Below are 21,748 nucleotides of genomic sequence, written 5' to 3'. Positions count from 1 at the left end.
GGGAGTGGGATGGGCAGAGAAGGCAAGGAAAGCCTTGAAATATCTTCTAAGGCATCGCAGAACTTTCGATGGCTTTGCCCTGGCCTGGGAAATTACTCACTGGATTGTGGGCTGCATTGAAATAAAGGTCTTTTATGTCCTACAGTAAAAGCAAATAAATTTAAAAAAGGAAGATTAAATCTGTAGTTATTTCATTCTTTGGGAACCTTCGAACTGTTTTTTTCATGAATCAAATTTACTTAAATAGTAAAAAAGGAGATGGTGAGGACAGAGTCCAGTGGAGAGTAAGAGAGATCTCAAGTCACTTCATTTCTTGTCACATCAGACGCTACTTCTCCTGTCCCTTCCCCAGTACCCAGCTATGGGGGAAACGTTCTCACCACCTGGTACAGTTGCACTTAGCGGCGACTTTTGGCCGAATTTCTCTACCATGTTGAAACAGTTTTAGTCTCTCTATTTTTAAGCATAATGTTAGATTTCACCTCTCCTTAATATCTTCCCAAATAGAAGATTAACTATTTGATTGCCTAGATCCAAATGGCCTCTAAAGCAAATAGACTGTAGTTAATAACCCTCTTCTGGCTGGCTTTTATGCATCTCTAATGGAGCATCTCTAAACTTTACCCATAGTAATACTGCCGTTTTGAGCTAATTGCAGATTATTAAAAAAATTCCGGATTTCTGAGCACTTTAGAGGTGTTTTTCAACTTTTAACATTTCCTTATTATACCCCTTCTTTTTTTTAACTTTTTATTTTATATTGGAGTATAGTTGATTAGCCACATTGTGTTAGTTTCAGGTATACAGCAAAGTGATCCAGTTTATTATACCCCTTCTTGAAGGTCAAAAGCTAAAGGAAAGAATCAAGTATTTATTCTGTCGTTTTCTTTTTTATAAAATGAAGCTTAAAGAAAGTGCTTCTTTACAAAGAATAGTGTGAGCTTCGAAATGTAGGTGGAATGACAGAATTAGAAAATCACCATTGTGCAAGGATCAAGAAAGGCTACTAAAACTATTAGATTGAATGTTGTTTGTTAGGGAACCAAATGGTCTCATAATGTCAAATATCATTACAAGGGATTAATCTCCAAAATATACAAACAGCTCATGAAGCTCAATATCAAAAAAAAACCCAATGAAAAAATGGGCAGAAAACCTAAATAGACATTTCTCCAAAGAAGACATACAGATGGCCAACAAACACATAAAAAGATGCTCAACATCACTAATTATTAGAGAAATGCAAATGAAAACTACAATGAGATATCACCTCATACCAGTCAGAATGGCCATCATCACCAAAAAATCTATAAACAATAAATGCTGGAGAGGATGTGGAGAAAAGGGAACTCTCCTGCACTGTTGGTGGGAATATGAATTGATACAGCCACTATGGAGAACAGTGTGGAGGTTCCTCAAAAAACTAAAAATAGAACTACCATATGACCCAGCAATCACACTCCTGGGCATGTACCCAGAGAAAACCATAATTCAAAAATATACATACACCCCAGTGTTCATTGCAACACTATTTACAATAGCCAGGACATGGAAGCAACCTAAATGTCCACCAACAGAGGAATAGATAAAGAAGATGTGATGTGTATATATATATATGATGTGATATATATATATATATATATATATATATATATATATAGATGTGAGATATAGATATATAGATATAGATATAGATATAGATATAGATATAGATATATAATGGAGTATTATGCAGCCATAAAAAGGAACAAAATTGTGCCATTTGCAGAGACATGGATAGACCTAGAGACAGTCATACAGAGTGAAGTAAGTCAGAAAGAGAAAAACAAATATCATATAATATTGCTTACATGTGGAATCTAGAAAAATGGTACAGATGAACTTATCTGCAAGGTGGAACTAGAGACACAGATGTAGAAAACAAATTTATGGATACCAAGGGGGGAAGAGTGGGTGGGATGAATTGGGAGATTGGGATTGACATATATACACTACTATGTATAAAATAGATAACTAATGAGAACCTACTGTATAGCACAGGGAACTCAGTGCTCTGTGATGACCAAAATGGGAAGGAAATCTAAAAAAGAGGGAATATATGTGTACATATAACTGATTCACTTTGCTGTACAGTAGAAACTAACACAATATTGTAAAGCAACTATATGCCAATAAAAATTTTTTTTAAAATATATCATTTCACACATGACTTGCCAATCCAAAGGGAAAAATGTATCTTTACTATAGAAATATCTCATGGTCCCATCGGATCATATGATCAAAGTTAGCATCACTATTAGGACCCCTTGGCATTGTGCAATATAAAGGGCATAGCATCATCTGTGGATTATTTTGCTGAAAATGTTTAACTGAAATATAAACAAGCCCTTGGACCTCACATCCAGTTAATGGAAACAAAGGGGAGAGTTACAAGTTAAACTTCACCACAAAGAAATAAGCAGACAAATCTAGAATGTGGGACATTCTGTAAGAAAATCGGTGTTGTCTCTTCAAAAAGTCAAAGTTAAAAAAAAAAAGGTAAGGGGACTGTTGCAATATAAAAAGAGCTAAAGAAACATAACCACATGCAATGTGTAAAGTTTGATTGGATTGTATTTCAGAAAAAAAATGCTACAGACAAGGTTTTGTCGACAATCTGAAAGTTTTGAATATGGAGGATATTGGATGATATTAAGGATATATGGTTATTTTTCTTAGATGTGATAAGAGTATTGAGGTTATATAGAAAAAAGTGTCTTATTTTTTGGAGATACAAACTGACATGTTTAGAAGTGAAATGTTATACTATCTGCAACAAATTTACAAATAGTTCACAAATGGGTTGGGATACGGGCTATCACAACAGTTTTTTTTTTTTTTTTTTTTTCAACTTCTCTGTACATTTGACAATGATTTCAAACTAAAAGTTTGGGCCGGGAGAGGGGGGAGTAAGGCAAAGGAAAAAAGAGTGCCTTCAATCAAAGAATGTTCCTGCTTACTCTTCTGTGGGGCACACCTTCATTTTCATCTCATCTAAAATCTCCTAGAGGAGACATTTAGCATCTTAATGGTTTACATAAAACACTACGATTGGTTGTGTAGTTTCTGTTCTTGTGGGTTCTTCTTAAGTAAATATCCTTAAAAAGTCCATTTTTATAGACATATATTTCAACCTGACAATCTAATAATCATTGTAAAGAGCAATTGACCAATTCTAAAATGAGCCTCCTTGCTCTGGCTTACTTACAGATTCACATCTTAGAGTGAAATCCCAGATAGAATCTTCAGAAATATTCCTCAGGACACATATCTATTCTTAATGCAGCTTTCCCAATAACATCTTAAATACTTTAAATTCTAAACCTGGTATTACTTGGCTGTGCTTCATCACCAAGACTCTCTGAACCTCAGTATTTTTATTTACAATGTGGCAACAATGTTGACTGCCTTGCTCACCTCACGTGGCTGCAATTGATCAAATGAGATGCCTGAGACTGTGATCTGAAATCTACCAGATACACACATGTTGAATTATAACTGAATCAGATGCCTCAATAATAATAGGCAGAGTTTCTCATTTTACATTGTCACATTTCCAATACCACATTCATCCTATCATACTTTATTTTTAAAGTTTCCTGGAATTTAAAATGTATCTATTTGAGGTATGCATAACTCTTCTTGTTTCTCATTTTTCCTTCATGACAATGTTCAACATTTTGGTACTCCCTTTGTATTTCTGGAGTGTTCTCACATGTCCTCTAGAAATGGGAAGAGTTATTTTTGTGTCTATTTCTGAGTTAAGACTGAGCGGAAGGGGTTTCACTCCTTGCCCATGGTCACGGAAACACTGTAATGGTGGAGGTGGTCCTAAAAGCTCCTTGTTCCCCCTTTATGCTGCAAGCTGTGCTGTCTGCATTCACTACATCTGCACAAATCAGCAAGTTGGTCTTGTAACTTTTCCAAGATCACTTGTGATTTCGTCAAGGGTGGGGTGGGGACATGCCATAAGATTCCTTTTACAGCAGCTGGATTGGATCTCTGGGGGCCCTGTTGCCAAAGCCTGTCCCTTTCTTGCTGTGTGTTGTGCAATCGTCTCTCCTCAGCCCCACACCCAGACACCAGCTGGGCAGGGGGAGGAGTGGGAAGAGGGTGTGGGGTATGGAACCCAGGCCAGGAGGGTGTCAAATAACAAAACCAAGTGGCCCAACCACTGTACCCTAGAAAAAAAAACATTTTGGATTGCCTTTAACATGACTGAACAGTATTTATCATTTTAAAACAAGCATTTCTATGAACACTCTGGTGAGCTAATCTTGGTTTGGATGTTATGGTATTGTTCCCCTTCCTATTATCTGCAAACTGATTTATTTTAAAAACATGTTTGCCATTATCTAAACAAGGCATTTAGGTATATAGGCTCTTGTTAAACTGAGTATAAATGGAGTTTCTTGTCTATTGTAGGTGGTCATTAAAGTTTCTTGATGATGATAACTGATTTTGTGAAATATTTTATTAATCCAGGCAATTACGATGAAAGTCTCCAAATTTGGTGCTACTTATGGAGTAGGCGTCTAAGAACCATATTGCTACCATGACAATACCTGTGATTTGTGGTTGAATTATTAGGCTGTGGTTGAACTATTAGAACAGACACATGTTCTGTATTACTCAAATATTTGTAACTTGAACCCGAGTTTACAAAGAATTATTTTGTCTTCATAAAGATCATTTTTTTCCCCTTGTTTCTGACGGATTTCAATGTGCATCATGTCCTTCTCATGTCTCTGGCTCATTCCAAGTCCTATATCAAAAAAATAATCATTTGAATGTAACTTAACCTTCAAAAATGAAAATGTTCTTTTTGTAACAATTTGTACTTTTCATAATATAAATCTCCAATTCCAATCAGTCTGTTTTAGAAAGATTTATAATATTGGCTTTTGATAAAGTTTAACCATTTGTATCACTGAGTACTTACATCTGGCCACATGCAGTTTCACTTAAACTATAGGTTTTCCTTGTTGATCTCAGAATTCTAAAGTATGAACAAGGCTATCCATCAAAATAACAAACAATGGGCAGGAAAATCATTATATGCCTCAGAAATCCAAGTCAAATAATATTCATGATCTCTTGTACGTGTCAAACTAATACTGTTTGTCTTTCTCATTTGTTAAACAGATGTTTTGATTTTCATGGACTGTCTCAACTGCCTATTATTCAATTATTTTAATTACTAAATGGGACTTAATCACTATGATTTTTTAAATTGTTAATATAAATTAATTTTTGAGTAAAAAAAATTCCCTGTCAAATAGTGTCCCCACATTTTGATCTAGAAAAGAAAATCATCATATTAAAAACTTGTTTGCAAAGCAAGTCCAACTCCATTTTAATTTCCAGGATGAAAATCCCTCTTCTTCCTCAGACCCAGAGATCTTAACCTCCCACCCCATGCACATAAGAGAGAAGGTGTAAGTTTTCTAAGCTTTAGATGAATTAGTTCAACTTTAAGTTCTCCCAGGAATATTTGAATGGATATTTGGGGATGCTAGGGCTTTCCTGGAACCTCCTATTTACATTGTGAAGAAAATGATGCTTTACTTAGTGTAAGACCAACCCTGCTAGTCTAACAGAGTTCCTCAGTCAGAGAGGCCCCATCTCCTCATATATGGCTGACATTGTTCTTAAACATGGCACTTCCCCACTGAGCCCAGACACACCCTTAGAATTCCTGTTGATACAGTAGTCAGGTCAGTACTACTGACTGACTGAGGATTACAAGCAAGACAAAATTTATTTTCCTCTTCATTGGAAGGGTAAGAACTAGGAAGAATAATTGGTCTAAATTTCTGACATCTGGCCAAGAAAAGCTAAGATAGCACGCAAGGAGATATAGTAACTTTACTGAATTTTCTTTCAAATGTTTAAAGGAAAGAGTAATGAAGAAGGGCAGGAAGTTGTCCACTGGGCTAGCTTAGGTCCACTGTAGCACCTGGGGTCCATCTTGACCCAGTATAGGTCAATCAACAAAAGTAAAGTAAAACCTTGAATATTTGGATCCTAAGCCATTACAATCCTCTATTAATTGAAATGTTCCCATCCGTTGCTTCAAGAAGAAATGGGAGAACCATCAGAAAACCAATTGGTGGGAGGAATTTGGTAACAAAACAAATGATAATCATAAATTATATCCTGGGGTTATAATATTTTTCCTCCAACCTTTACCCTCTACCAACTTTATTCAGTTCCTTAATATCTCTAACATGAGTTCCTCTAAGCTTTCATTATCTATATCCCACAATAAATTGACCTTTGTAAGCATCATTCTACCTCCTCAATTCTATACTCTAAAACTTACAAGAGCCTAGTTGTTGATAAAATCCAAACTTCTTAGCCTTACTTTCAAGGCCATACAATCTGAACATACTTTTCTCTGTTTTTCCTCTAAAAATTCCTCTACCTTGGCTCTTTCTGCTGTCTTATACACTGTCTTCCAGATGTGTCTTTTATTTTTCTACCTAAATGCTTTTGCTAACTCCATTCATTATACCTGGAAGGCCTTCCTACTTCTGTCTTTTCAAATGCTATCCGTCACTTAAATTCCAAATCAAGTCCCACCTTGATCACAAAGCCTTCCTAAGACATCACAAGTCAGAAAGATTTCTCTCACAATATTAAATATGCTAATTGTTTACCCATAATTTTTTTCATGCCATTTTTCCAAGGATGCAGGAAGTTCCACAGTTGCCTTAGGCACTGACTCTGGGGCGATGACAAAAACTGAGTTGTTAGAGACCTAGGCATAAAAATCCATGTCCCTCGCAACTAGAACTTGTGTCTCAACGAAAACATTTGAACTCAGTTTTCTTTCAGAAGTAAGCCTGTTGTTCCCTCTGTAAAAAGGAAACGTGTACTGAAATTATGCTTGATATTAATCTATATAGGCTCAATTTACGAACTAGAACCACAAGTAATACTTGTGTAGAATGGGGGTGTTTTAACTGCTGTAATCATGCCACTTTGAAAGTTTTGTGATGATACAGGACGGCACAAGTAAACAGAGTTTGGGCCACCATAACTTTCGTCAGTTTAGTATCTTTTGTCTTCTTCATCCTATTGTCTAAGAACTTATACACCCATGTTATCAGTCATTACATATTTCCTTGCAAGAATAGCACATAACAAGAATAAGCTGGATACATGACTATCTGTTAGGGGTCTTTGGTGGTAAGCAACAGGGACTAACTCCATCCAACTTAAGTGAAAGAAAATTTGTCAGAAGGATAGGGAGTAGGGCACATACCTGGAGAGATAACAAACTTGAAAAGAAACCAGGGCAACTCTGAGATATTCCCTCTCTCTTTCTTTCTTTTTTAACTTAATTTTTATTTTATATTGGAGTATAGTTGATTTACAATGTTGTGTTAGTTTCAGGTGCACCGCAAAGTGATTCAGTTATATATATACATATATCCATTCTTTTTCATATTGTTTTCCCGTTTAGGTCATAATCAACAAGGAGCTACTGTACTGCACAGGGAACTCTACTTGATATTCTGAGATTCCTTCTACATGGCAAAAACTCTTGCTGGTCTTCTCTGAGTACCACCACTGTGTTGAGACAGCTCCAATCATTTTTTAATTTAATCCTTGTTTCACTCCATTGTCCAACCCCAAAGAGAAAGAATCCAAAATGTGTTCACCATAGATCACATACTTGGCCATGAATATTCTGATTGACAGTCTCACCAAGAATCCACTCAATGGCAGAGAAATCATTCTCCAAAATCAAATCTGGGTTCTCTTGTTAGAATAAGAAAGAATGGATACTGGGCAGGAAACATTACACTAACAAATGATAATCACAACTTGGAAAAAATTTCTAACTGTTGGAGCTGACAAATTACTAGAAATGCATTGACAAAAAGAAAGACCCAATAGCACTTCGGGAAATTTTAGTATAATTTTTTTTTTAATTTGCTGAGACAGTAATTTGTCTTTGGGTGGAGAGACTGCCCCGCTGACCTGTAGAAAGCCTTTTTCCGACCCTGTTTCTGAGTTCTTTGAAGCCTTTACTAGCTATCTCTGCTTGTGTGTAACCCAGCTAAACTTCCAGTTGCCTCTTCTTTCTCTGTATCTGGACTTACCATTCCCCTTCCATTAACCTTTTTGTCCATCTGCTTCTTGTGTCTGTCATCAGCTGCAGGAGATGCTGATTATGTTGGGAGCCTCTGGAAAAGGGGATGAGACAGAGAAGCACCAGAAGATAAGGAGACCAACAAGAAAAAGATTAAAAACCTCTCAGCACTAAGTACAGTTAGGGCAGAGTACTGCTGCAAACCTTCCCAACTGTTGGCTTTGGACGGGGGAGGATGAATCAGTTGAGATAACTCAGGAATGGGCTTGAACCTTTGCCCAGACCTCAGAATGAACCACTGAAAAAACTTCTGAGTTTTCCCAAATTAAGACATTGAGAAAAACATTGAAAGTGACTTTCCCTTTCTCTCCCATCTCCAAATCCCTAGGGGATAGTTGGGACCACAGGGCAATTTATTAGTAATAATAGATTAGATTTTCAGTACAAATTCCCCTCTGGCCATTTTGATGTGTCAGAAATGCTTTACAAATGTTAAGTACTGCAATTAATCTCCTGAAAAAGAGAGGGAGAAGAGGTTTGCCAGCTGTAGATTTCAGTGATTTCATTTGGTTAAGAGTTTGTTATTATTTTCAGCTTTAGGATGTGTTTCTCCAGAAAGTCAGTCAGCCATCAAATATTTATTGAGTGCCTATTATTTGCCAAGCACTGTTCTTGGCACTGGGAACAGAGGGTGAGGCATATAAAGCAGAGTGCTGCTCTCCTGGAGTTTCTAGAAAAGTTCAAACACCAGCCTAATTTAATGTGTAAATGTACTTAGATTCATTTATTCAAATATCTTGCCACTGAATATAATACAGAATCTTTTTCCCCCTTCATATTTGTGATCTAATACGCAGGGTTGTGTAGTGGGGAGAGAAAGTCTGAATAGTTAATTTTTGCATTTAACTCATTTATGACCCAATTCTTTTCCTTCAGTACCAGAAACTATTGTTTTTATTACTATTATCACTATTGGAACTCGTGTGAGTTAATGGGATGACATCTTCAACTTTTCGCCCTCATTTGACTTGAGAGTCAGCATACTGAATGTATCCATCTTGACCTGCCTTCAAAGAACTCAAATAGTTTTGAATGATATCTCAAGGAGCTGGAAAAAGTTCCAGACCCCAGATGATGGCTTTTGGCAGTCGGTGCTTACACCTCTCATTTTCTAGTCCAAATGTTGGATGCAAACAATTATCTGTTGCTCGGATTAAATCCAACTATTCACATTCTTCCAGACTCTGCTCAGACACTATTCCTATCACCACCTATCTCATCGCATTCAAAAGGGGAAATGTCTCTATAAACTGCTACCAAATGGGAGGAAGCTTACATTCCTAGTTTAAGAAACTATTTTCTGTAGGTCAGAAGTTCAGGCATGGCCCAACTAGATCCTCTGTTCAGGGTTGCAGAAGGCTAATGCCAAGGTGTTGGCTGGGGCTGAAATCTTATCTGAGATTTATTGGCAGAATTCTGTTCTTTGTGGTTAGAAGACTGAAGCTCTTGTCTACTAGAGTCACCTGCTATTCCTTGTCACATGACCCCCTCCAAAACATGGCAGTTTGCTTCTTCAAAACCAACTGGATAACATTTGCTACTCCTCCCATCTCTGACATTCGACCTTTTATTAAAGGGCTCATCTAATTAGATGAGGCTCATCCAGAAAAATCTCTCCTTCTGTTAAATTTCCATTAACAGTCAGCTGATGGGCATTCAGTTACATCTATAAAACCCCTTCAGGGGGACCTTCAAGATGGCGGAGGAGTAAGACGTGGAGATCACCTTCCTCCCCACAAATACATCAGAAATACATCTACATATGGAACAACTTCGACAGAACACCTACTGAATGTTGGCAGAAGATGTCAGACCTCCTAAAAGGCACGAAACTCCCCACGTACCTGGGTAGGGCAAAAGAAAAAAGAAAAAACAGAGACAAAAGAATAGGGATGGGACCTGAACTTTGGGGAGGGAGCTGTGAAGGAGGAAAGGTTTCCACACACTAGGAGCTCCTTCACTGGTGGAGATGGAGGGTGGGTGGGGGGAAGCTTCGGAGCCACGGAGGAGAGCTCAGCAACAGGGGTGCAGAGGGCAAAGCAGAGAGATCCCTGCACAAAGGATTGGTGCCGACCAGCACTCACCAGCCCGAGAGGCTTGTCTGCTCACCCGCCGGGGCGGGCGGGGGCTGGGAGCTGAGGCTCGGGCTTCGGTTGGATCCCAGGGAGAGGACTGGGGTTGGCGGCGTGAACACAGCCTGAAGGGGGCTAGTGAGCCACAGCTAGCCTGGAGGGAGTCTGGGAAAAAGTCTGGACCTGCCTAAGAGGCAAGAGACCATTGTTTCGGGTTGCATGAGGAGAGGGGATTCAGAGCACCGCCTAAACAAGCTCCAGAGACAGGCACGAGCCGCGGCTATCAGCGCGGACACCAGAGATGGGCATGAAATGCTAATGCTGCTGTTGCCGCCACCAAGAGGCCTGTGTGCAAGCACAGGTCACTATCCACACCTTCCCTCCCAGGAGCCTGTGCAGCCCGCCACTGCCAGGGTCCCATGATCCAGGGACAACTTCCCCAGGAGAACACAGACTGTTGCAATGTCACACCGGCCTCTGCTATCACAGGCTCACCCTGCATTCTGTACCCCTCCCTCCCCCCGGGCCTGAGCAAGCCAGAACCCCCTAAGCAGCCTCTCCTTTAAACACATGCTATCTGGGCAAAGAACAGATGCCAGAGAGTGACCTACATGCAGAGGCGAGGCCAAATCCAAAGGTGAACTCCAGCAGCTGTGTGAACAAAGAAGAGAAAGGGAAATCTCTCCATGCAGGCTCAGGAGCAGCAGATTAAATCTCCACAGTCAACTTGATGTACCCTGCAGCTGTGGAATAACTGAAGAGACAATGAATCATCACAAAATTGAGGTGGTGGACTTTGGGAGCAACTGTGGACTTGGGGTTTGCTGTATGCGACTGACTATTTTCTGATTTTTATGTTTATCTTAGTATAGTTTTAGTGCTTGTTATCATTGGTGGATTTGTTTATTGGTTGGGTTGCTCTCCTATTTTTTAATACATTTTTAATTTCTATTTTAATAATTTTTTTATTTTTTATTTTAATAACTTTATTTTATTTTATTTTTATTTCTTTTTTTCTCCCTTTTCTTCTGAGCCGTGTGGCTGACAAGGTCTTGGTGCTTTGGCCGGGTGTCAGGCCTGAGCCTCTGAGGTGGGAGAGCCAAGTTCAGGACATTGGACCACCAGAGACCACCCAACCCCGCATAATCTCAGTTGGTGAGAGCTCTCCCAGAGATCTCCGTCCCAACGCAAAGACCCAGCTCCACTCAATGACAAGCAAGCTCCAGTGATGATTGCCCAATGCCAAACAACTAGGAAGACAGGAACACAACCCCACCCATTGGCAGAGAGGGTGCCTAAAATCATAATAAGTTCACAGACACCCCAAAACACATCACTGGATGCGGTTCTGCCCACCAGAAAGACAAGATCCAGCATCATCCACCAGAACACAGGCACTAGTCCCCTCCACCAGGAAGCCTACACAACCCACTGATTCAACCTTACCCACTGGGGCAGACACCAAAAACAACAGGAACTACAAACCTGCAGGCTACGAAAAGGAGACCCCAAACACAGTAAGTTAAGCAAAATGAGAAGACAGAGAAATACAGAGCAGATGAAGGAGCAAGGTAAAAACCCACCAGAACAAACAAATGAAGAGGAAATAGGCAGTCTACCTGAAAAAGAATTCAGGGTAATGATAGTAAAGATGATCCAAAATCTTGGAAATAGAATGGGGAAAATACAAGAAACATTAAACAAGGACCTGGAAGAACTAAAGAGCAAACAAACAGTGATGAACAACACAATAAATGAAATTAAGAATTCTCTAGAAGGAATCAATAGCAGAATAACTGAGGCAGAAGAACAGATAAGTGACCTGGAAGATAAAATAGTGGAAATAACTACCACAGAGCAGAATAAAGAATAAAATAATTAAAAGAATTGAAGACAGTCTCAGAGAGCTCTGGGAGAAAATTAAATGCACGAACATTTGAATTATAGGGGTCCCAGAAGAAAAATAGAAAAAGAAAGGGACTGAGAAAATATTTGAAGAGATTATAGGTGAAAACTTCCCTAATATGGGAAAGGAAATAGTCAATCAACTCTAGGAAGCATAGAGAGTCCCATAAAGGATAAATCCAAGGAGAAACACACCAAGAAACATATTAATTAAACTAAAAAATTAAATACAATGAAAAAATATTAAAAGCAGCAAGGGAAAGCAACAAATAACATACAAGGGAATCCCCATAAGGTAATCAGCTGATCTTTCAGCAGAAACTCTGCAAGCCAGAGGGAGTGGCAAGACATATTTAAAGTGATGAAAGGGAAAACCTACAACCAAGATTACTGTACCCAGCAAGGATCTCATTCAGATTCGATGGAGAAATTAAAAACTTTACAGATGAGCAAAAGTTAAGAGAATTCAACACCATCAAACCAGCTTTACAACAAATGCCAAAGGAACGTCTCTAGGCAGGAAACACAAGACAAGGAAAAGACCTACAAAAACAAACCCAAAACAATTAAGAAAATGATAATAGGAACATACATATTGATAATTACCTTAAATGTAAATAGATTAAATGTCCCAACCAAAAGACATAGACTGGCTAAATGGATACAAAAACAAGACCCGTATATATGCTGTCTACCAGAGACCCACTTCAGACCTAGGGACACATACAGACTGAAAGTGAGGGGATGGAAAAAGATATTCCATGAAAATGGAAATCAAAAGAAAGCTGGAGTAGCAATTCTCATATCAGACAAAATAGACTTTAAAGATTATTACAAGAGACTTTTTAAAGTCTTTTGTCATTTACAGACAGTTCTGGGTGTACTCTGATGCTTTTGTAAATATGTTCCTATAAAAAGCTTTCATCTTCAGGAAATTCATGGAAAAGACTCTGACAAGTACAGGTTTCTGGTAACTGACTGTACTGCTGAACTGAATGAATAAGCATTTTCAGAACTCTGATGAATAACTGATGAGCTCATAAAAATGCTAACAAAAGATCAAGATGGAAAAAAAAAATTAATTACTTGGGACTGAGTGAACTGATGAGGATGAGTATAATTTTTGTGACTTTCTGTTTGAATTTAAAAAAAGAAAAAATCCCACGAGGACTCAGAGGCAAAGAATATACAAATCAATTTTCACTGCAAGGTAAAGGAGCTGTTACAGTGGAGGATACTGGACTGAATGTCAATATTATGACATAGTATGAGTGTGTTTCATGTTTGGTAATTGCAATCATTGTTGCTTTTGTTGTGGTCATTCATGTACAATGCTTGGTGTCAGTCTATTTATCTCTTGTAAAAATAAAATACAGTGTTTGTGTGTGTGTGAAAAAAAATTAAAAAAAAAAAGATTATTACAAGAGACAAAGAATAATGAGCTATACCATGTTCTTGGATTGGAAGAATCAACATTGTGAAAATGACTATACTACCCAAAGCAATCGACAGGTTCAATGCAATCCCTATCAAACTACCAATGGCATTTTTCACAGAACTAGAACAAAAAATTTCACAATTTGTATGGAAACACAAAAGACCCTGATTAGCCAAAGCAATCTTGAGAAAGAAAAACGGAGCTGGAGGAATCAGGCTCCCAGACTTCAGACTACACTACAAAACTACAGTAATCAAGACAGTATGGTATAGGCACAAAAACAGAAATATAGATCAATGGAACAGGATAGAAAGCCCAGAGATAAACCCATGCACATGTAATCAACTTATCTTTGATAAAGGAAGCAAGAATATACAATGGAGAAAAGACAGCCTCTTCAATAAGTGGTGCTGGGAAAACTGGACAGCTACATGTAAAAGAATGAAATTAGAACACTCCCTAACACCATACACAAAAGTAAACTCAAAATGGATTAAAGACCTAAATGTAAAGCCAGTCACTTTAAAACTCTTAGAGGAAAACAAAGGCAGAACACTCTATGACATAAATCACAGCAAGATCCTTTTTTGACCCACCTCCTAGAGAAATGGAAATAAAAACAAAAATAAATAAATGGGACCTAATGAAACTTAAAATCTTTTGCACAGCAAAGGAAATCATAAACAAGACAAAAAGACAACCCTCAGAATGGGAGAAAATATTTGCAAACAAATCAACTGCCAAAGGATTAATCTCCAAAATATACAAGCAGCTCATGCAGCTCAATATCAAAAAAACAAACAACCCAATCCAAAAATGGGCAGAAGACCTAAACAGACATTTCTCCAAAGAATATATACAGATTGCCAACAAACACATGAAAGGATGCTCAACATCACTAATCATTAGAGAAATGTAAATCAAAACTTCAAAGAGGTATCACTTCACACTGGTCAGAATGGCCATCATCAAAAAATCTACAAACAACAAATGCTGGAGAGGGTGTGGAGAAAAGAGAACCCTCTTGCACTGTTGGTGGGAATGTAAATTGATACAGCCACTATGGAAAACAGTATGGAGGTTCCTTAAAAAACTAAAAATAGAACTACCATATGACCCAGCAATCCCATTACTGGCCATATACCCTGAGAAAACCATAATTCAAAAAGAGACATGTACTACAACATTCATTGCATCTCTATCTACAATAGCCAGGACATGGAAGCAACCTAAATGCCCATCGACAGATGAATGGATAAAGCAGATGTGGCACATATATACAATGGAATATTACTCAGCCATAAAAAGAAATGAAATTGAGTTATTTGTAGTGAGGTGGATGGACCTAGAGTCTGTCATACAGAGTGAAGTAAGTCAGAAAGAGAAAAACAAATACAGTATGCAAACACATATTTATTGAATGTAAAAAAAAAAAAGTTCTGAAGAACCTAGAGGCAGGACAGGAATAAAGATGCAGACATAGAGAATGGACTTGAGGACACGGGGAGGGGGAAGGGTAAGCTGGGACGAAGTGAGAAGATAGTATTTACATATATACACTACTAAATGTAAAATAGATAGATAGTGGGAAGCAGCTGCATCACACTGGGAGAGTAGCTCCTGCTTTGTGACCACCTAGAGGGGTGGGATAGGGAGGGTGGGAGGGAGACACAAGAGGGAGGGAATATAGGAATATATGTATACGTATAGCTGAGTCACTTTGTTATACAGCAGAAACTAACAGAACATTGTAAAGCAATTATACTCCAATAAAGATGTTAAAAAAACAAAACAAAAACCTTCACCTCAGCCATCTAGTCTAATCTAATCACAGGAATAATACTCCATCAAATACACAGGTTCTACAAGCACTCAAGGGGAGGAGATTATATGAGGTGGGATTCTTTGGAATCATCTTAAAATTCTGCTTACTACAAGTGGGTTTCGACAGACAAATAGGATTTTTCCAAGTAGACAATGGGTGAAAACACATTACAGCCTGAAACAACAGAGGTGTATGAAGATTATGATTCTTATATGGCTGCAAGAGTTTCCTGTGTTTAATTAACCAGTTTCTAGTTTTTCTCCCTCCTCCACAACTCCCCCCTTAATTCTTGTCATCACTCCATTCTGTTTTCTTCTCTCTTAGCAGAATTATTTTTCCTAAACACGGATCTGCTCAAGGGACTTTCTGCTTACAACTCTTTAATGATTCCATCTGATCTCCAAATTGAAGTTCAAATTCCCAAGCATGACATTCATGATTTGGCCCTTCTAATCTTGAGTTCAGTTTTATCCCAGGATGGTAAAGTTTATGTGTCAATTTGCATGGTCCCTAAGTAGCTAGATATTTAGACAAACAATGATCTAGATGTTTCCATGAGGAATGTGGGATCTTCCCAGACCAGGTCTCGAACCCGTGTCCCCTGCACTAGCAGGCAGATTCTCAACCACTGCGCCACCAGGGAAGCCCAGATTTACATGTTTAAACCACTTATTGAGACATGATTGACACACAAAAAGCTGTACATATTTAATGTATAGAACCTGATGAGTTTAGAGATAAGTATATCCATAAAACTATCACCACAATCTATGCCATAAATGTATGCATCACCTTCAGAAGTGTCCTACTGTACTCTTTATTATTTTTTGTGTGATAGGAATACTTAACATAGGATCTACGCTCTGCAAAATTTTAAGTATACAATAAAGAATTGGTAACTATCGAAGCTATGCTATACAGTAGATCTCTAGGGTTTATTCATCTTGTATAATGAAAGAGTATTATTTGACTTACTCCCATTTCCCCTCTGCCAGCCCCTGACAATCACTATTCTTCTTTCTATGTGTTTGACTCTTTTAGATTCCCCATATAAGTTGTATTATGTAGTATTTATCTTTATGTATCTGGCTTATTTCACTAAGTAAGATTTACATTTAGGGGGAATTCCCTGGTGGTCCAGTGGTTAAGACTCTGCACTTCCAATGCAGGGGGCATGGGTTCAATCCCTAGTTGGGGAACTAACATCCCACATGCCGTGCATCTTGGCCAAAAAAAAGATTTACATTTAAACTGGTAGAGGTTGAGTAAAGTAGCTTGCCCTCTATAATGTAGGTGGGCCACATCCAATCAGTTCAAGGGCTGAATGGAACAAAAGACTGACCTCTCCCAAGCAAGAGGAAAATCTGCCAGCCGACTGCATTCAGACTTCAACTGCAACATTGGTTCAGCTCTTCCCAGCCTGTCTCTCTAGCTTTAGTCTTTGGATTTGAGATGCAACATTGACTCTTCTTCAGGTCAACAGCCTTTGGACTTGAACTGCAGCATCAGCTTTTTCTGGGTCTCCAGCCAACCAGCCCACCCTGTAGATTTTAAACTTGAGCCAGTTCCTTAAAACAAATTTCTTTTTATTTACCTCCTATTGGTTCTGTTTTTCTGGAGAGCCCTAAAAATACAATCCTCAACTCACTCAACAATCTGAACCCTGAAACACCTTGCTCTCTCTGGCCTTTGTATGTATACTTCTTCCTCTATCTGGAAGTGCTTTTCATTTCTTCTTTTCCTATGTCTTCATCTAGTTAGTGCTACTCATCCCTCAAGACTCAGCTCAGGAGTCACAATGCGAGGAAAGTTTCTCTGACTACCCCATCCAACTCTCCTGTATAGGGAAATTCTTTATCACACTGTATTGTAGCCACCTGTTCACTTTAGACTATAACTGTAAACTCCTTATGGACAATTATCAATCATATTCTTTATATCCTTGACCATATTCTATTTTTAATAAGTAGGGGATTTTAATAGATATTTAATAAATGGGTAAATGGATGAACTGATGGAAGACATTTTCAAGGAATTCCAGTTAATCCAGAAAGACTGAGTGCAAAGCATGTAGAAGGGTGAGTATCACCAATAAATTTGGAAAGGAAGGAAGAGAAATATTGCCTTGCCGGAAATTTGGACATGGAGCCACTGCAAAGTTCTGAACAGGGGAAATGTAAATGATCAAATTTGCATTGGGAGAGATTTCTCTGACTACAGAGTGGGTGATCCATGAGAGTGGATTAAAATAAAAGAGATTATTGGAATAATCTAGGAGAAAAATAATGAAGACATGAAATCAAAACAGAAGGGGCACATGTGAGAAAGGCTTAGGAAGATTTTGTGTCATACCAGGTGATATGTGGAGAGAGAGAGTAGAAATGAAAAATAACCTCAAGGTTTTTGACTTGAAAACTGGATGGAATTAGTGCCACTGAGATAGAACCCAGGAGGAAAAGCATATTTGAAAAGAAAGATAATAAGTTGAGATATAGAATGTTGTCTGAGGTAGACATCTACATAGCAGTTGAATACTATGGTGGTTGTTAGCAACAATTTCCACCCCTTTTTAGTCAGTCTTCCTGTACTTTAGCAGCTACCAAGCTAGAAGTAACATACCGACTTGCAATTAGGAGGTTAGTTGCAGACTTGGTTTCACCAATGAGTTGCAGTGACATAAAATTTGGCATGCAGAAGTGAGACCAACAGCGTCTTCTGGTTGCTTTGGTTGATTTCTGCTACCAAGCATGGTCGTGGACATGTGAGTGTTTTCTATGGCAGAGTTCCAGTGACCAGGCCTTAGCTTCATATCTTTCAAGAGGCCATTCATGAGGTGATCAATGGTCAGTGTTCCAGTGTCCAGTCACAGGTTCATAGCTACCAAGAACTAGTTGCAGGAGTAACAGCATTAACTGCTGACATTCTGTGATGCTCAGGCTTCTTCAGTGTTAATAGTCAGTCTCAATGCTACATGATTATTATTTACTGAATCTGTTATTTTGTTTTGTTTCTTTTAGAGAAAGAAGTTAGATTTCTGCCAACACCGTCTGCCATCATGTTCATAGGACTTTCTCACATTCACCAACATACATCAATGTGCTTCCTCTCTGTGCTCAGCGCTGGTTTATTGGGAAGTGCTAGGGAATAAGACAGATAGGAAATTTAAGGCAAAACTTCAGCACTTTAGAATTTGTGACTGACCTCTCTTCAGTCACTTTGAGCTTTTACAAAAAGTTTCCATTGACTTTGTGTAGCTCCTGTTTTCTGTCCTGCAAAATTCCTGGAGGCAAGGAAATAGCAAGGGCCTAGGAAACAGCTTGGAAAGCGGAAACAAGGAAGACAATGAATTCAGTAAACTATAGAAGCTTATAAAATTGTCCCGTCTCAGTAGCAGATGGTAGAACGTACACCAGAACCCCTGTCTTCTGATTGTAAGTCCCAATGGTCTTTTTACCACATGACTCTTTTTTTAGCAAAGTATTTTTTCTTAGATAATACAAAAGTAAACTTCTGTCACTCTCCTTTCTGAATTTCTCATCGGTGGATTCCAAGACAAAGATGTTTTACTCTTTAGGGAGATTTATCCTTGAGAGAGCCAGATTCTGTCCAAAGCACCATCAAGTATGTCAGACGTCTTGATGTAGGATTTAGAAAATGGACTTGCCCCTAACTTCACTTCACTGAAAGTGTTCGTGTTAACTCAGTGTTTCTGCTTGTTGACAGCTGAGGAGCCTATTGCCAAGATCTCTGCAAATGGCCTGGATCTTTGGCTCAAGGATCAATTCAAACTAGAGAGCCCCGGGCTGTTTTCAAAGACACATGTGACTGGATAACTTCGAGTCATATTGCGCAATGGGGGTTAAGCCTAAGGGTGAGGGGATTGTTCAGTTCACATGATGAATGGTCAAGAGTCTGCCTCTCCGTTGTCAGTGCTTCCTTGTCTGAGTCATCCAGGTGTAATAACCTGCCCTCTGCCTCATTGTTATACACAGAGCTGGTCTGGGAGAAGAGAATCTGTATGGGAAGGAAAAGTGATAGGCTGCACATAATCCCTTCTGGGAAAGGAAACAGAACTCCAGATGCTGGAGAAGTTCTCTACTTCACAGAACCTACTGATACTTTGAATTGGCACTAGATAAATGCAAACTTCTAAATTTAATTTATTTGGTGAAACTAAGCAAAACCATGTTGCCCTTTCCTTGTTACAAAGTGAGAAGCGAGTACAATTTCAATAAGAAAATAAATGAGCAGTCTCCCTTCTTAGGTACTGTGCTTAAAAATCAGACAAGAGGTTGCCAGTAGAGGTACTATGGGAGAGTCCTATGGGCATCATTGGATCCTACTATGATTATGAACTCAGGTTTACTCTATAAAATAGAGTCCCTGTCTGTCCTTCCTCTTCTCTTTCTTCCTGTTCTTTGCTCAGTGGTTGGGAAGCATACTGTATATCTACCTTAGGCAATAATTCCTTAATGAACTTAATAGCACGAAACTTGGCAGTGTTGCCAGAACAATGTTAGCTCTACTCTGGCATAAGTACCTATTTGCTGGATATTCAATAGACACTTCAAAATGACCTAAATGAACTTACTATCTTCCCTTTGCAAATCTGCACTTCCTCCCTCTTAAAAAAAAAAAAAAGTAAAAGGACACTTGCTGGTCATTCATTCCCATGCTCACTGGCTTCCACTCACCATCCTGCCAGATCAATGCACCCTCCTCTTCACTGATCACCTCCACCCAGATTTTAGTTCAGGCATTCATCATTTCTCACTTTAATTTTGCCACCAGCTCCTAACTGGTCTCCTTCTAAGCTTGCCGTCTTCTAACCCATTCTTTAATGGCTCTCAGAGGAAGATTTTTACAACAAATCTGTCAGTTCTCTCCTTGAAATCCTTCAATGACTTCTCACTATCCCATTAATAATGAAGTCCTAACTTCACAGCTTGACATTTGTACAGCCCTGCCTCCGTCTGTAGCTTCATTTATCACTATCCCCTGATTCATACCAATATAGTCCTCATTTATTCATTTATTTTCTCTCTCTCTATCCCTTCTCTCTCTCTCATCCCTTTATTCTTTGAGACATAGTCAACATATGTCTTGGGAGAATCTTCCATGAGCCACAAAAGCTAAACTAGAAAACTTGTTTATGTGTTTCCAAAGCACTCTGTCTCTATGATAGCATTTAAAAAATATTGTTTTTAGATTCCATATACATGTGTTAGCATATGGTATTTATTTTTCTCTTTCTGACTTACTTCACTCTGTATGACAGTCTCTAGGTCCATCCCTATGTATAGATGACTTGCTTTGTTATAAAACAGAAACCAACACACCATTGTAAAGCAATTATACTCCAATAAAGTTGTTAAAAAATAAATTAAAAAAATATTGTTGGTAATCTATATTTTGCCAATTTCTCCCACAAGATTTTAAGCTACCTGAAGGCAGAGGAAAGATCTCATGTGATAAAAATCTCCAAACCAAAATAGTGAGTCTGGCATGAGGCTTGGACTCAACTGATGTTAGTTCAATTAATCAATTCATCTTAAGCCGGCAGCCTGTGCCAGACCCTGGACAGATAGGCATAGACCAGAATAAGCCAGGATAGAGAGAGGGCACATTTTCTGATGACATGTAATTCATATAACTATTAAAATTTTCTTTTGACACTCGAGAACTAGAGAACTTAGCAAATACAGTGCTTCTCAAAGTGTAGTCTATACATCGCTGAGAGTTCCTGAAACCCTTTCAGGGTGACTGAAAGTTCAAATTCTTTTTTCATAATGGTACAGAGACAGAGGTTACCAAAAGTTCTCAGTCCATGGCCCTCTTAGTGTCTCAATAATTTATCCACAGCATTTCTGTATATTAAGTAGCTAGGCTGAAAGAACTCAATAAGTATTCATGTTCTAAAATCTTAATAAATGAAAAAATAATGCAAATAAATGGTGTATTTTTTTAAAAAATATTTAATTATTTATTTTTGGCTGTGTTGGGTCTTCGTTTCTGTGCAAGGGCTCTCTCTAGTTGTGGCAAGCGGGGGCCACTCTTCATCGCGGTGCGCGGGCCTCTCACTATCGCGGCCTCTCCCGTTGCGGAGCACAGGCTCCAGAGGCGCAGGCTCAGTAATTGTGGCTCACGGGCCTAGTCGCTCCGCGGCATGTGGGATCTTCCCAGACCAGGGCACGAACCCGTGTCCCCTGCATTGGCAGGCAGACTCTCAACCACTGAGCCACGACGGAAGCCCAAAATGGTGTATTTTTATTTTACTCTTGAATAACTACAGTTATTTATTAATA

The 21,748-nt window shown here is 38.7% G+C and overlaps 1 long non-coding RNA gene across 1 annotated transcript in view; it reads right to left on the bottom strand.

Moving 5' to 3' along the window:
* The window catches only part of LOC309644683, a 126,952-nt gene extending 116,813 nt beyond the window's left edge, over positions 1–10,139 (bottom strand). Inside the window, exon 1 of the long non-coding RNA XR_014254555.1 lies at positions 748–10,139. This is a non-coding gene — a long non-coding RNA (uncharacterized lncRNA). The remainder of the gene's footprint in view (positions 1–747) is intronic.
* Between the last annotated feature and the right edge of the window lie 11,609 nt (positions 10,140–21,748).

The sequence above is a fragment of the Balaenoptera physalus genome, assembly GCF_965194825.1.
Source record: "Balaenoptera physalus genome assembly, chromosome: 1".
Classification (NCBI taxonomy): Eukaryota; Metazoa; Chordata; class Mammalia; order Artiodactyla; family Balaenopteridae; genus Balaenoptera; species Balaenoptera physalus.
Note: the sequence above shows the minus strand (reverse complement) of the source record. Positions and strands in the feature narration are given on the sequence as shown.